General features: G+C 54.1%; 1 protein-coding gene and 1 non-coding gene across 2 annotated transcripts in view; one reads left to right on the top strand and one right to left on the bottom strand.

The window, feature by feature from the left end:
• The window catches only part of CDH13 (cadherin 13), a 1034759-nt gene that overhangs the window by 147465 nt on the left and 872221 nt on the right, over positions 1-15073 (bottom strand). The gene's annotated exons all lie outside the window — the stretch shown is intronic.
• Positions 824-930, top strand: LOC130044535 (U6 spliceosomal RNA). The gene has a single exon (XR_008795403.1). It is a non-coding gene; the product is annotated as a U6 spliceosomal RNA (small nuclear RNA).

The raw sequence follows: 15073 nt of genomic DNA, 5'->3' as shown, positions 1-15073 counted from the left end.
GGTGGTTTGTGGTTGTGTCTCCCACATACCTAACTTTTGGCCATTTACTTTCTTGGTAAATTTTGCTCCAAGTTATTGGGGTCTGTCCAAAGGCACAGCAGCAATTTTGGGGTATCTGGAAGTCTGAAGGCGCCATCAGGCTGCTGATGCACTCGCCTCACAGGTACAGATTGACTTGCTAGCAGCACCATACCCCCTTAATTTATTTATTTTTAAATTTTTTATTAGTGAAACACCATGAGGTACAGTTGTAGACTTACAAATTGTTGTGCTTGGGTTTCAGTTATACAGTGATTGAGTACCCATCCCTCCACAAGTGCCCATTCACCACCACCACTAATCCCAGTATCCCTCCCACCCCCCAAGAGTGTTAACGTTTTAACCTGTACTGGCCCTGATGACGTCATGGCTAATTTACAACCATATATGCAGGCGTCGCTAGCACTGGTGGGGGAGGATTTAGTATAACAATGAAAAACCCTCTATGATAGGGGCCACTGCTTGTAAAAAATCTTCACCCCAGGGGGCTGGAGCGATAGCACAGTGGGTAGGGCTTTTGCCTTGCACGGGGTCCACCCAGGTTCAATTCCCAGCATCCCATAGGGTCCTCTGACCACTGTCAGGAGTATCTTGAGTGCATGAGTCAGGGGTAACCCCTGAACATTGCTGGGTGTGACCCAAAAGGAAAAAAACACTTCACCCTGAGCCACCCTTCTCATTCCATGGAAAAAAGTAGACCCTGTCTGGGCCTCAAAAGAGGAAAAACTGGTTGCCTTGCCTGAATTGTTTAAAAAACAACTAACACATGAAAAGTTAATGAGTGGTGCTCGCTTTGGCAGCACATATACTAAAACTGGAATGGTACAGAGAAGATTAGCATGGCCCCTGGGCAAGGATGTCATGCAAATTGGTGAAGCATTCCACAATTAAAAAAAAGTTGATGAGTGTATGGAGCTAATGGGCCCCTTACAATCGGGCCTCCCGAATTTCTTTCTAATTCCTCATTTGGCTCTAATTACTCAGCAGTGGAGGATAATTGTTACTGATCTTAAGGATTGTTTTTACACCATCCCTTACAACCTGATGATATGCCAAAATTTGCTTTTACTGTTCCCTCTTTAAATAATGAAGTACTAGTAAAAGATCACTTGATCACTTGACTTCCCGTAAATCGTTGATTTGCTTGAGTGGGCTCCAGTAACATCTCCATTTGTCCCTGTCACGTGCTAGTGTAGCCCAATGGCGTCTGTTCTCTCTAGGAACACGAAGAGCCTCAAGCCGATCGTTCATGATCTTGATGAAGAAGTCTGACAATCTGGTAGGTGGGTGGCCACACGGTCTTTTGGCATCCTGTGGAATCCAGTCGATAATGGCTCTAGTCCAGCGGTCGTCTTTAAATCTCATTACGTGACCAGCCCATCTGATTTTTGACACCTTGGCAAATGAGACAGCGTCCCTGATTATTGATCATCGAAGGAGGTCGGAACTCCGGATTCTTTCTCTCATTTGAGTGAAACGTGATATTCCAAGCATAGCTCTTTCAATTCCTCTTTGGGAGACCCAAATAGCGTTCTCATCCTGTTCGCATAGGGCCCAGGTCTCTGAGGCATATGTTAATGCAGGAAGAACAGTGGAATCAAAGAGATGTGCCCGGAGCCGGAGGTTCTTCATCCTCTTACCTATTTCTTCGATGCTCTTGAAGGCATTCCAAGCCGCTCTCTTCCTCCTGTGCAGCTCAGGTGCCAGGTCATTTATCATGTTGACTTCTCGACCTAGGTACATATAGCTGTTGCACTTGGATATGGTTGTTCTGTTGAGAATGAATGGGGCGTCAGGAACGAGACTGTTTCTCATAAACATTGTCTTCATAAGATTCAGCTGTAGTCTGACCTTTCCTCATTCACGGTCAAAGTCGGCCAGCATTTGTGCCGCTTGGCTAATATTTGGTGTTATTAAAACAATGTCATCAGCAAAGCGGAGGTGGTGTAGTTGTCGACCATCTATCTTCATTCCCATTCCTTCCCATTCCAGTCGTCGCATGATGTTCTCGAGGGTGGCACTGAAGAGTTTCGGTAAAATGGTATCACCCTGCCGAACCCCTCTCTTGACATCAATGATTACTTCTTTGTAGAATGGTGAGATCCTGGTAGTGAATCCGCAATACAGCTCACGGAGGATCTTGATGTATTGAGCTTGAATGCCCTGTTTGGCTAGGGCTTCAATGACTGCTTCCGTCTCAACAGAATCAAAGCCTTCTTTAAATCAATGAACATTAGTCAGAGCGGCATCTTGAACTCCCGAGAAACCTCAATGATCTTGGTTATCGTGTGGATATGGTCGATGGTGCTGAATCCTTTGCGGAACCCGGCTTGCTCGCATGGTTGTCCTTCATCTAGTGTTCTGCCAATCCTATTTATGATGACTCGAATGAACAACTTGTAGATGACAGACAATATGCAGATCGTGCGATAGTTGCCAATGTCATGGATGTCTCCCTTCTTGAACAGTAGTACAGGCTTGCTGGTTTTCCATTGGGACGGAACATTGTATTCAGAAAGGTAACGTGTGAAGAGCTGAGCCAGCGTATTGATGAGTACTGACGGCAGGTTCTTCAGGTGTTCAGGTCTGACCTTGTCTGGGCCGGGTGCTGTTCGTTTCTTTACTGACGAAATGGCGTGTCAGATTTCAGAAGGGAGAACATTGGGAACTACATATCCATCCTGTGGAATTTGGTATGTCAGCAAGTGGACATGGCTATTGAAGAGATTTGAGTAAAAGTTACGGATAATCTCCATTGCCGTTCTGGAAGATGTGATAGATCCATCAGCACGTCGGAGGGCAATCATCTTGGTCTTGTAGTTGGCGAAGGACAGGCGGGCGTTACGAATACTTTTCCCAGCTTCTGCCACATCTACCAGCACTTCTGCTCTTCTCTCTTTGAGGTCTTCCTTGATCGCATCTCTGCACTGCTTTGCGAGTGCGAACGTTCGCTTTCCGTTGCCTGAGGCATGCGCCAAACCACATTGGCGAATAACCTCAAGAGTTTTCAAAGAGAGGCTTTTTTTTGTGGCTATCTCTCTCTTGGCATTCCTTGCACAATCATGGAGGTGCTGAACCAGTCGATCGTATTCCTCATCAATGTTGTCAACAATGGCATCTTGCCATGTTGCTGCAATAGTGCCAAAGAGCTCCTAGTTGGTGGTCATTTTGGGAGTTCTCGTTTTAAACTTTGCAGCCTTTTCTCCCCACTCTGTGAAGTAGAATTTTTCGCGAAGGTGACGGTGGTCCGATACCGTTTGGAAATTTGGAACAACAGTGACATCAGTCAGGCAAAACCATCCATTGAATATGATGTGGTCTATTTCGTTGTGGAATCGTCCACCAGGAGACTCCCATGTCCAACGTTTAGATTCTGCCTTCTGGAACTGTGAGTTACCATGGATGGTCTTGGTCGACATGATGAACTCAGACAGTCTGCACCCTGTTCGTTCCATTCTAGGCTATGGGTCCCAATGTGAAGTTCCTCAGCTGATCTTCTCAGTCCTATCTTGGCATTAAAATCACCCACAATGGGGCGACTAAAACCTCATGGGAAGGGGGGCGTTCTGGTCCGTCCTACCAACGTCACCAGTTGTTCCCTGTGAGCGGCTCTCCAGCACAGCCACGGCCCCAGAAGCACAAGGACTTAATGCAGAACCCAGCAGCTTGGAGCAGAAAAGTGAAAGGACTATGCGTTAATCCAGGCCATCATGTCTGCCCGGAGGGGAAAAGGTGTTGCTCCCTTCCGCCCTCCTCCTTCTGGAAAGAAAGATGGCGGCCACATGGGAGCCTTGTGGACAGAAGGTATGAGCCGGGGGTGTGGGGGCGACTAAATCCTCATGGGAAGGGGGGCGTTCCGGTCCGTCCTTCACGCCCTACCAAGGTCACCAGTTGCCCCCTGCGAGTGGCTCTCCAGCACAGCCAAGGCCCCAGAAGCACAAGGACTTAATGCAGAACCCGGCAGCTTGGAGCAGAAAAGTGAATGGACTATGCGTTAATCCAGGCCATCAAGTCTGCCGGAGGGGAAAGGGTGTTGCCCCATTCGCCCTCTCCTCTCTGGAAAGAAAGATGGTGGCCGCATGGGAGCCTTGTGGACAGGAGGTATGAACCGGGGATGTGGGGGCAACTAAAACCTCATGGGAAGGGGGGCGTTTCGGTCCGCCCTTCACGCCCTACTGAGGCCACCAGTTGCCCCCCACGAGCGGCTCTCCAGCACGGCCACGACTCCAGAACACAGAAACCAATTTCTTAACTATCTGACTTTCAGTAGAAATACTTCCAGGAATCCAAAACCAACATTTCATTCTTGAAACCAGCTGTAGAAAGCAAATCACTTCACAATGCTTTTTCAGCATGTCTGATTGGGGGGGGGGGGTAAACTCTGAATAATAGTGGTGAATCTTTTATTGAAACAATGAATCTAATCAAAGCAGATAGAGTGCTAACTAGAATTCATCTGCCTCACAGGGACTGGGAGGGGTGGGGGGTGGGATTTTATTGGGGTTCTTCATGGTAAAAAATAAGTATTGGTAAAGGGAAATGTGTTTGATATTTGCATGACTGAGACCTAAACCTGAAAGCTATGTAACCTTCCCCACAGTGATTCAATAAATAAATAAAAAAAAATCACCCACAATGATCTTGTAGAAGGTGTGGTCTTTTTTATAGAACTTCTCCAGCTCCATGTAGAACTTCTCAATTTCTCCTTCATCATAATTAGATGTTGGTGCGTAGACAACGATGATAGAAACTGCCGGCAGTGTGCTGCATCTATTCAAATGGAAACGTCCGATTTGGGTTGTTAGGCATTCGAATGAATCAATGCTCATGGCCAAGTTTGTGTAGCATAATCACACACAAAGTTCCTGATGAAGTAAATCAGACCACCTTGTACCTTTTTACACCCCACTTCCCACATATTCACATCAACATCTACACAAGCCTACACTGTAACCCAATAAGGTATCTATTGAACTTTCAACCTATCAAAGTAAACTTAATCTACCGAAAGTGACTACAATGGGACATGCTAACCCCAACCCATTTTACTCAGGGTTCCTAGCTGTTTGCAGCTATGACACGGCCTTATTTGCAAGGCAGCACATTCAGGAAATTCCTCATGGCTCTGGTCAGGCTCCCGCAAGTGTTGATATCTTTTTCCATGAAGATACTCAGGGCAGGTAGGGGCGGAGGCTTGTGCAAGATCAGATATGGAGATTGGTTGTACATCCACGGGCACGGTCACGAGTCCAACCCCCGCGGGTCGTGGTGGTCAGGACGCAATAAATACAAGACTGAACAAGGCCTCAGAAAACTGTCACAAAACATTTGATCTAAGGTGGTTTAATTGCGGGGCTGATGCGGTAATCCACTGGGTAGGGTTCTTGCTTTGTAGTGGCTCCGCGTATGGACCCCCAAGCCCCACCGGGAGTCATCCCTGAGAGAGCCGGAAGTAAGCCCTGGCCACCCGCGCTGGTAGCCCTCAAAACCAAACAAACAAAAAGAGCAGTGAATTGCAAGTCAGTTGTGTTGTTTAATACTTAAACCGTGCTCACCAAAGAGCACAGGGTACACCTTGGCCTACCAGGAGCTGAGGAAAGGGTGCCCATCACCACCCACACAGGAGGCCAAGGTCTGACCAGGAGTGCCCTGGGCACTGCTCAGCAAGCACTCCCTTCCCCAGGAAGCTTGGAGCCTGTGTGCTGAGGGTCGGGGCTGCCCCCTCACCCTCCTCCTAACAGGCCTCTACAGCTCTGCGTCAGTAACATTATGAACTCAGCCCTCCCTGACCCCGGAGTCCTTCGGCTCCTGCACGGAGGTCCTATGTCCAAATGGTTCCAGGGACGCCTACTCACTGTTGCTCCTGAGGCCATGGCCGGCTGCTTGGACAGTGGACATGACTCCCAGCCTCCATGAGCCAGCTCTTTCTTCGCCCCTTCCGACTTTGTGCGCTGGCTGGACATGGGCCCCAGGGGCACTCCGTGGGCACTGCCTTCTCTGGATGGTGGGGAGCCCTCGGCAGCCACGGTGCTGGGGCTCCTGTGTCGAGAGTAGGGGCCCTGATTCGGCACTCATGGACGGGCAACTGCCCTTCAGGGGAACAGCACTGAGGCTGGCCAGAATCTGCGGGAGGCCCAGGTGATGGCAATGCAGAAGGTGCCCAGCGGCACAGGGTGCTGCTCTGGAAGGAAGTGACACCAAAATCAGTTTGCAGCAGTGGCACAGCTCTTCAGGAAAACTGAGTGTGCCCCAGTCGGGCAGAGGGATGAGGGTTACAGGGCCCCTCTGGGATGACCCTGGGCTACACTTTGGAGCCGGTGAGAGAGCGAGCCAGGGGAGGTTCAGTGGGGGGATGCCCAGAGGAGACTGGTCTGTCCCCAATTGGAAGCCAGACACTGGGGGAACCCTCCATGCAGAATGTGGTCAGAACGGGCCTTTTGAGGGCCCAGGACCAGCCAGGACCAACAGAAGCCCTCTCCTCGCTCTCGCCCTCCTCTGCACACACAGGAACCCACATCGTTTCCTTAAAGTCAGTTTCTCAAATCCCACAAGGGAGCCAAAGGAGGATTTACTGTCCCTGAGTGGCACCGTCATTTGGCGAGAGCCACACCTACGGAGCCTCAGGGGCAGCTGGTGACTCAGTGCCCAGGTGTGGCAAGCACCATGCAGTGCCAGGGCTCCACCCTGAACCCTCCACGTGCAGAGCAAACTTGCCTCTCTCTGAGCCACCCACCTGTCACCTGTGTCTGACACGCCCCTCTAGGGTGCCACATGCAGCCACCCCCCCCCCCCCGACCTGTTGCTGAGCAGAGCCACCCAGCTTGGCACACTGCCCAGGTCCAGCACCACACATGGAGGCAGCCGGGTCTGCAGCAGCCCCTGGTGGCCCATGTCCCCGAGGCCCAGCCTGGAGTCTCTCTGCCTCAGGCAGTTGGTAACCACAGACAGGAGAGGCCATGAGGCCATTCCCACTGCCCCCCTGCAGAAGCGTCTGGTGGCAATGGGCTCTGCCCGCCATGTTTGCGTGGAGATGGCCCGGATGTCCTAAGGTCTGCGGGACCCAGTGCATGACGCATGCGAGCACTCGAGCTGCGATCACTCACCCAGAGGGAGAGCTCCCTACGCTCATGGTGCTACAGGCCTCCGTGGCAGCTGGGAGCGTTCCCTGATCTGTCCCCTGATCTGTCCCTGATCTGACGATAAAAGGCCGCTGTCCCCAAGAGGACCCCTGCACTCCTTGCCTGAGAAATCCGCAGAACTCTCCAGTTCTCTAAGTCTGTGATATTCGCTTAACACTGAGGGCCGGAGAGAGAATCCAGAGGGCAAGGAGCTTAGATCCCAGCATCCGGTTCGGCCCTCCAAGTGCCCCAGGAGTGATTCCTAAACTCCACACCGTGTGTCTGTGTCTGTGTGTGTGTGTGTGTGTGTGTGTTGGGGGCGGGGGATCCAAAAACAAAAACAAACCCTAAAAGTTCTAACTTTCCCAAACAGAACAGAATCTTTCCTTCTCAAGACACTTCAGTAGGGTCTGGGAGATGGATCAACGGGCAAAATCTCTTCCCAGTCATAAAACGTGGGTTTGCTTTCCTTGCAGGTGAATGCAGCGGCCACTAGTGCCCCGCCATCACCCCTTGACCACTGACCCTCACCTCTGGAGCCCTGCCCAGTGACTGCATAGGACTCAGCCCGAGTTCTCTTCTTGCTTTGAGGCCACAGTCTGGTGCTCAGGGGTTACTACAGGCTCTGTACTCACTCCTGGCAGTGCTCAGGGTCCCGTGTGGGTGGCCGGGTCAGCCAAACACACGGAGAGCCCCATGGGTCAGGCATGAGACTCCCAGACGCACCGCCAATTGTGAGGCTGGTGCCAGAAATGCGCAGCAGAGCTTGTGCCCAGCTGCACCCCAGCCATGGACGATAAAAGGCCGCTGCCCAGCCCTGGACCCAGGCCTCTTCTCTGTCCGAGACCCTGGACTGCTTGAAGCCGGCAGGCCATGGACTCTCTGCTACTCACTGCCTGCTGCTCTGGATGTCCTTAAGACAGAGAAGAGGCCCGTCCCCCACCCCAGGCTTCGCCCCGGACTGTCCAGCGCCCAAGAGCACCTAGGCTCTGGGAACCCGGTGCTGGCCGGCCGGGTTGCCCTGCCCTGCCCACTGCCCCATGCCCCCTGCCCTGCCTGAGGGCTTCCATTTCCCATCCTGGCCATCAGTTCCCTCACCCCAGCCGCTGGGCAAGGGCTCACTGCCCGCCGACTCCCTGCGGTCATCCAGGGCAGCAGGGCAGCCCGAGGGATGCACCCACCCATAGGCAGGTCAGCTGGGGCGTCGCCGAGAGCAATGAGCCAGCCGCTCCCGTTCATTTGGTTCTACGTGGGCCACACCCAGTGGGTCATGGATGCCTGCATGGTGGTTCTCGGGGGCACCCCTCTCCATGCCGGGGGGGGGGGGGGTTCGTACTTGGGGCATCGCAGACACTGACCTGCACTCTGCCCCGGGTCAGCCAGCGGGAGGGGAGTCTAGGAGTGGACAGGGCAGTGCTCACTGGGACCATGGTGGCCTGCATATTGATCCCTGATGCTCAGTGGTCATCCCCTGACCTGTGAGAAGTGGGCTTCAAGGACACGGCAGTTCCTGGGAGCCAGAGTGCATCTTCCTGGCCCAGCAAGGGAGTGAAGGGCCTCCCCGGAGGCCAGCTCCTACAGCTCTGAGAGCCTCTCCTCAGAGGTTCTGCTCAGGCATCCAGCTGCACTCACGCTTCCTGACTCTCATCTTCTCTCTATTTGCAGACCACCTGCTCCAGCTGGAGGTATGTCCTCCCAATTGGCCCTACCCAGCCCTGCCGCTGCCATGGGGGATGGTGCTGTCAGGCCTCTGCTGCCTGCCAGGCTTTCCTTGTCTGCTGAGCCCCAGTGGTCACTCAGCTCTGGGGAGAACATGCATGTCACTGGAAGGGACAACCTGGTACTGACCACACTTCTTCTGTGCCAAGGGGCCTGTCAGGCCTGCAGTGCTGGCCAGGGGTTCCTGAGTGAGCTGGGCCTCGAGAACTGCCAGAGAGGCCCCTAAAAAATAAAATTAGGTAGTGCAGGAGGTAAGGCCTTTACTTTGCAAGTGGCCAACCAGGTTTGATCCCCCGCACCCCATATGGTCCCCTGGGCCTGTGGGGAGAAATTCCTGAGTGCAGCTGGGTGTGAAAAATGAAAACGAAAAGAATAAAATCACAGAACAACACACCTCAGCAGCTCAGCGCACCTCCCTGGTGTGTGTGTGTGCGGGGAGGGGGGGGTTGCCCTCGAGTGCTCCTCCCACCTTCGTGGGCAGCTGGTGGAGAGGCAACAGGTATCCAAGCCCCCCTGGCACCCCATTCCCTGAGCAGATCCCCTCCAGTGTCTCACCAGCAGCCCAGGTAGTCATTAGGTGGCCTTTTCCCATGGGAGGGTTCTGGGCAGTTGTCTGGGAAAGGAAAGACACAATAGAAAACAATTCTTGGCCAGCTGATTGGTCCTGACATCGCCACTGCCTCTGCTCTGGGCTGGGGAAGCAGGGCGGGTGGCTCTGCACGCCTCGTCTGCTGCCGCTTCTCAGTTCACCACGAGCGGCTAGAGAAGCAGCGGGGAACGACCTCATGGCTGAAAAGGCCAAAGAGAAGCAGGAGAGCTGCTGCCCTCGCCCCACCCTGGGACGTGGCTGCGGTTAAGACAGGCCCTGAATGGGTGTCCCACCCTCCCTGCAGTCATGGCTCTGTGAGACTGTCCCTGCCCGTGTGCTGGACCTTCCAAGGCTCTCCAGAGCTCAATTCCCGTTCCTGTGTTTCTTTCTTCTGTATGGGCGGAATGCCCACTAAACCCTCCGTCCCTTTCCTCCCTTCACCACGGTGCCTGAGGGTCCTCTCTGGGTGGAGGCCAGAGAGGGATGCTCAAGGCTGTGGTCACCTGGCAGATGCCATAGCTCCAAGAGGGGACGGAATGGACCAGGGAGCTCCAGGCTGACCCTGTGCCATCTTCAAATGCGATGGGTAGAGCTCATCCACTGGGTTCCAGGTGTGGCTCTGTGGAGTGATGGGACTGCCCTGGAGCTCCAGACAGAGAGATGGGACAAGGGCAGGTGCTTGTCTTCAGGCAGCTAACCTGGGTTCCAACTGAGGCTGATGTGGTCTCCCAAGGGTCCTCTCTGAGCACTGCCTGGTATGGCCCAGAAAACAAAACAGACAAAACGCAGAACCTGAGGCACGGTGCCTTATTTGAGCCGACCCGGATTTCCTGTCTGATCCCTCTGTGGCCTGGACTCTGGGTGCAGGCTTGGGGCTGGACGTGTTTGTAAAACTGAAGTCGGTGAGAGGGTAGCTGGGCTCTCACTGGCAGACAGCACCCAGGAAAAGCCAAGTCTCACCCGACCAGGACCTTGGCTGCCCGTCCCACTGTCCCTCCTTCTTCCAGGTTCTGTTGGAGGAGAATGGTGAGATTGCGCGAGAGTATGCCGAGAATGCCATCCAAATGAAGAACGAAAGATGGAACTGGCTCCGAATCATGTCCCTGGCATATGCTGTGGCCTTCGAAGTGCAAATAAGCATGATCATGAATGAGGTGAGTGCCCGTTGTGGGGTCAGCGGGACCCTTTGGCTGTAGTGTTGTTTTCTTGTGGGTTAGGGACTCAGAATTTGCCAGGGACGGCTTCCCCTTCAGTGAAGTTTGGCTCTGCCTGGGGAAAGCCCAGACTGCGGGTATCACTGAGGTGCTTTGTGGGTATCCCAGAATATGCAAGAGTTGACCATAGGCCTGGAGATAGTTGTGAGTGCCAAGTGTCTGCAGAAGGTCTCTGTGATGATGGACAGGTTTGAACAGCTGGTGCAGAACCTGGATGTGCACACTTGGGTATATCCACTGCACACCTTGAGGGGCCAGGACGAGGGGAGGGGAGGGGCCCGGCCCCTGAGGCCTGAGCACAGCTGCTCAGCCTGTGGCTTGCACAGGCCATGGAAGACTCACTGAGCTTGGACACCACACTGACCACACACCAGGAGCGAGTGGACAGGTTCCTTCAGGAGATCATTGAAGAGATCAAACTCGAGCAGGACTTCAACAGGCTGATCCAGCTGCCCAAGGTTCCCTCCACCATAGGCAAGAGCCCCAAGGGCATCGGGCAGGACTAGCTGTGAGGTAGGCCCACGTGCAGGGTCAGCTGCAGGAGCGAAGGGGGCCTGCAAGCTGCTCACGAACTGTCCATCCACACTGCACCTTTGCCGTGAGGGGCGGGGGAGAGTGGCTGTTTCAGGCCTGACCAGTATGTGGCTTGGGTGGCCTTGATCCAGCCTTTCCCTGAGGGCCTTGTGGCATCCTGCAAGCTGGCCCCCCTGAGGTACTAGGCCGCTGTCCACCTGGAGGGGAGGAGGGCTGCCGCACCTGCCTTCCTGCTGACCGTGGCCTCGCTGCTCTCCATCCACCTGCCAACCTTGTGCCCGCAATGGGCGCCTGTCTCTGCAACTACACAAACTTCTGATGTCTCTGTGTAATTCCTATGTCAAGAGCAATAAACGGATTCTTTCTGAGGACTTAGCGTCTTTCGTTTGGTGACTTGGGTCAGGGTGTCGGTGTGTGTGGGTAGCCAGAGGTCTCCATCTTGGCTTTGTGGGCCTGTACATTCCTCACAAGCACATGGCATCCCACCATGCAACCCTTGAATGATGCAATCTGGTTAGCCCCTCTATAACTCTCCACTCCTTATATGGCTATCTTGACTCTCCGTCCTGACTGTCAACCCATTCTGTTTCCCACGCATGCCTCTTTAAGGTATATAAGTGCCTTGCAGACAATAAAGCTTGTTGCATACTTTCCATCCAAGATGTGCGTCCATTCTTTCTCATTCGGGAGCCCCCTCACCCAGGATATCCCTCATAGGTGGATTCCTGCAGGTTGGGACCCCACAGCACGGTTAACATTGAGGGTCAGAGAGAGAATCCAGAGGGCAAGGTGCTTAGATACCAGCATCCGGTTCAGCCCCCTAAGTCCCCAGGAGTGATTCCTAAACACCACCTCTGTGTGTGTGTGTGTGTGTGTGTGTGTGTGTGTGTGTGTGTGTTGGGGGCAGGGGTTCCAAAAACAAACCCTAAAAGTTCTAACTTTACCAACTAGAACATAATCTTTCCTTTTAAAGACACTACAGTAGGGGTTAGGTTTCGGCTCAAAGGGCGACCATAGGTTACATAGAAAGGGCAGTGGTCACTGGGACAATAGTCCCACATACTGACCCCTTATGGTCAGTGATCATCCCCTGGCATGAGATGTGGGCTTCAGCGGACACGGCAGTTCCTGGGAGCCAGAGTGCATCTTCCTGGCCCTGCAAGGGAGTGAAGGGCCTCCCTGGAGGGCAGCAGCTGCAGCTCTGAGAGCCTCTATCAGAGGTTCTGCTCAGGCATCCAACTGCACTCACGCTTCCTGACTCTCACCTTCTCTCTCTTTGCAGACCACATGACCCAGATGGAGGTATGTCCCCCCAATTGGCCCTACCCGGCCCTGCCGCTGCCATGGCGGATAGTGCTGTCAGGCCTCTGCTCCCTGTCAAGCTTTCCTTGTCTGCTGAGCCTCAATGGTCATTCAGCTCTGGGGAGAACATACATGTCAGTGGAAGGGACAGCTGGTACTGGCCACACCCTTGTGTTACAAGGGGGCTGTTAGGCCTGCAGTGCTGACCAGGGGTTACTGAGTGAGTTCGGCCTCGAGCACTGCCAGAGAGGCCCCTAATAAAATAAGATTAGAGTGATAGTCCAGCAGATAGGGCTTTACTTTGCAGGTGGGCAACCCAGGTTTGATTAGCAGCATCCCATAGGGTCTCCCGAGCCTGCCAAGAGGAATCCCTGAGTGCAGTCAGGTGTGATCCGAAAACCAAAACGTCAAGATTAAAATCACAGAACAACTTAATGCCAGCTCAGCGCCCCTTCCTGGTGTGTGTCTGTGGGGGGGAGGGTGTTGCCCTGGAGTGCTCCTCCGACCTTTGGGGGCAGCTGCTGAAAAGGGAACAGTCATCCAAGCACCCTGGGAACCCGTTCCCAGTGCAGATCCCCTCCAAGTGTCTCACCAGTAGCACCGGTGGTCAGTAGGTAGCCTTTTCCCATGGGAGGGTTCTGGGCAGGTGTCTGGGAAAAGACAGACACAATAGAAAACCCTTCTTGGCCAGTGGCCTGGCCCTGACAGCGCCACTGCATCTGCTCGGGCTGGGGAGGCAGGGCAGGTGGTTCTGCAAGCCTCATCTGCTGCCTCTTCTCAGTACATAGCGGAGCGGCTAGGAGTGGCTGAGAATGTGGAGAAGAACTTCAAGACTGAAGAGGCCAAAGTGAATCCGGTGAGCTGCTGCCCTCGCCCCACGCTGGGGGACTCATCCTGGATTGGTGTCCTGCCCATCTTGGGGACATGGCTGCTGTTAAGACAGGCCCTGAATGGGTGTCCCATACTCCCTGGGGGCGTGGCTCTGGGACACTGACCCTGTCCCTGTGCTGGACCTTCCAAGGCCCTCCAGGGCTCAACTGCCATTCCTTTGTTTCTTTGTTCTGTGCCGGCGGAATGCCCACTAAGCCATCCTTCCCTTTCCTCCCTTCACCACAGTGCCTGAGGGTCCCCTCTAGGTGGAGGCCAGAGATGGATGCTTCAGGCTGTGGTCACCTGGTTAATGCCACAGCTCCAAGAGGAGACGGAACAGACCAGGGGGCTCCAGGCTGACCCTGTGTCATCTTCAAACGCGATGGGTAGCACCCGTGCCTTGGGTTCCAGGTGTGGCTCTGTGGGGTGATGGGACTGCCCTGGAGCTCGAGACAGAGAGATGGGACAGAGGCAGGTGCTTGTCTTCAGGCAGCTGACCCAGGTTCCACCTGAGGCTGATGTGGTCTTCCAGTTCCCACCAGGGGTCCTCTCTGAGCACTGCCTGGTATGGCCCAGGAAAAAAAAAACCAGACAAGACAAGAAACTGAGGCACGGTGCCTTATTTGAGCCCACATGGATTTCCTGTCTGATCCCTCTGTGGCCTGGGCTCCGGGTGCAGGCTTGAGGCTGGCCGTGTTTGTAAAACTGGAGTTGGTGGGAGGGCAGCTGGGCTCTCACTAGCAGACAGCACCCAGGAAAAGGCAGGTCTCACCCGACCAGGACCTTGGCTGCCCTTCCCACCGTCCCTCCCTCTCCCAGGCCCTGAAGAAGAAGAATGGTGAGTTTGCGCGAATGTATGCCGAGATTGCCATCTCCATAAAGAAAGAATGGTTGAAATGGGTCCTCGTGGCATCCTGGGTGTATGCTCTGGCCTCCAGAGTGCAAACAGGCATGATGGTGAAGGAAGTGAGTGTCCATTGTGGGGTCAGTGGCACCCTTTGGCTGGAGTGTTGTGTTCCTGCTGATTCAGGACCCAGACCTTGCCAGGAACGGCTTCCCCATTCGTGATGTTTGGCTCTGCCTGGAGAAAGCCCAGCCTGCAGGCATCACTTAGGTGCTTTGCAGGTGTCCAAAAATATGCAACAAATGACCAAAGACCTGAAAATAGCCGTGAGTGCCAAGAACCTGCAAAATATCTCTGCGGTCATGGACAGGTTTGAACAGCTGGTGCAGAACCTGGATGTGCACACTTTGGTATGTTCAATGCACACCTCGAGGGAGCAGGACGAGGGGAAGGCAAGGTCCCAGGCTGAGCACCTGTTCCAAGCAGGTGCTCTGACCAGTGGAATAGGCCAGGCCAGAGCCTGCCACACGCTCAGCCGACTCCTCTGCCAGTGAGACCCCTGTGAGAGGCTGTGGCTTTCCTGTCTGCTTCCGTGATCATCGGGCGCATCCCTGGGGCTCTGAATTGTGTTGTGTGGACAGGGGCAGCCTCTGAGACCCTCGGTCCCAAGTAGGCTCAGCGCATCCTGGAGCCCCAGGCTCAAGTAGGGGTGGTGTGGCTGGAGGCCCTGCTGCCCCTTGTCCTGAAATACTGTTGTGAATAAATGGATCGTTCCTGAGACCTGTCCACCTTTGCTTTGGTGTCTTGGCGGCTGGGGTGTCGGTGTGTCTGGGGATGTGAAAGT

The sequence above is a fragment of the Sorex fumeus genome, unplaced genomic scaffold (genome assembly GCF_029834395.1).
Source record: "Sorex fumeus unplaced genomic scaffold, SorFum_2.1 ptg000122l, whole genome shotgun sequence".
NCBI classification, from domain to species: Eukaryota; Metazoa; Chordata; class Mammalia; order Eulipotyphla; family Soricidae; genus Sorex; species Sorex fumeus.
The sequence above is the reverse complement of the archived record's forward strand: the minus strand, read 5'-3'. Positions and strand labels throughout refer to the sequence as shown.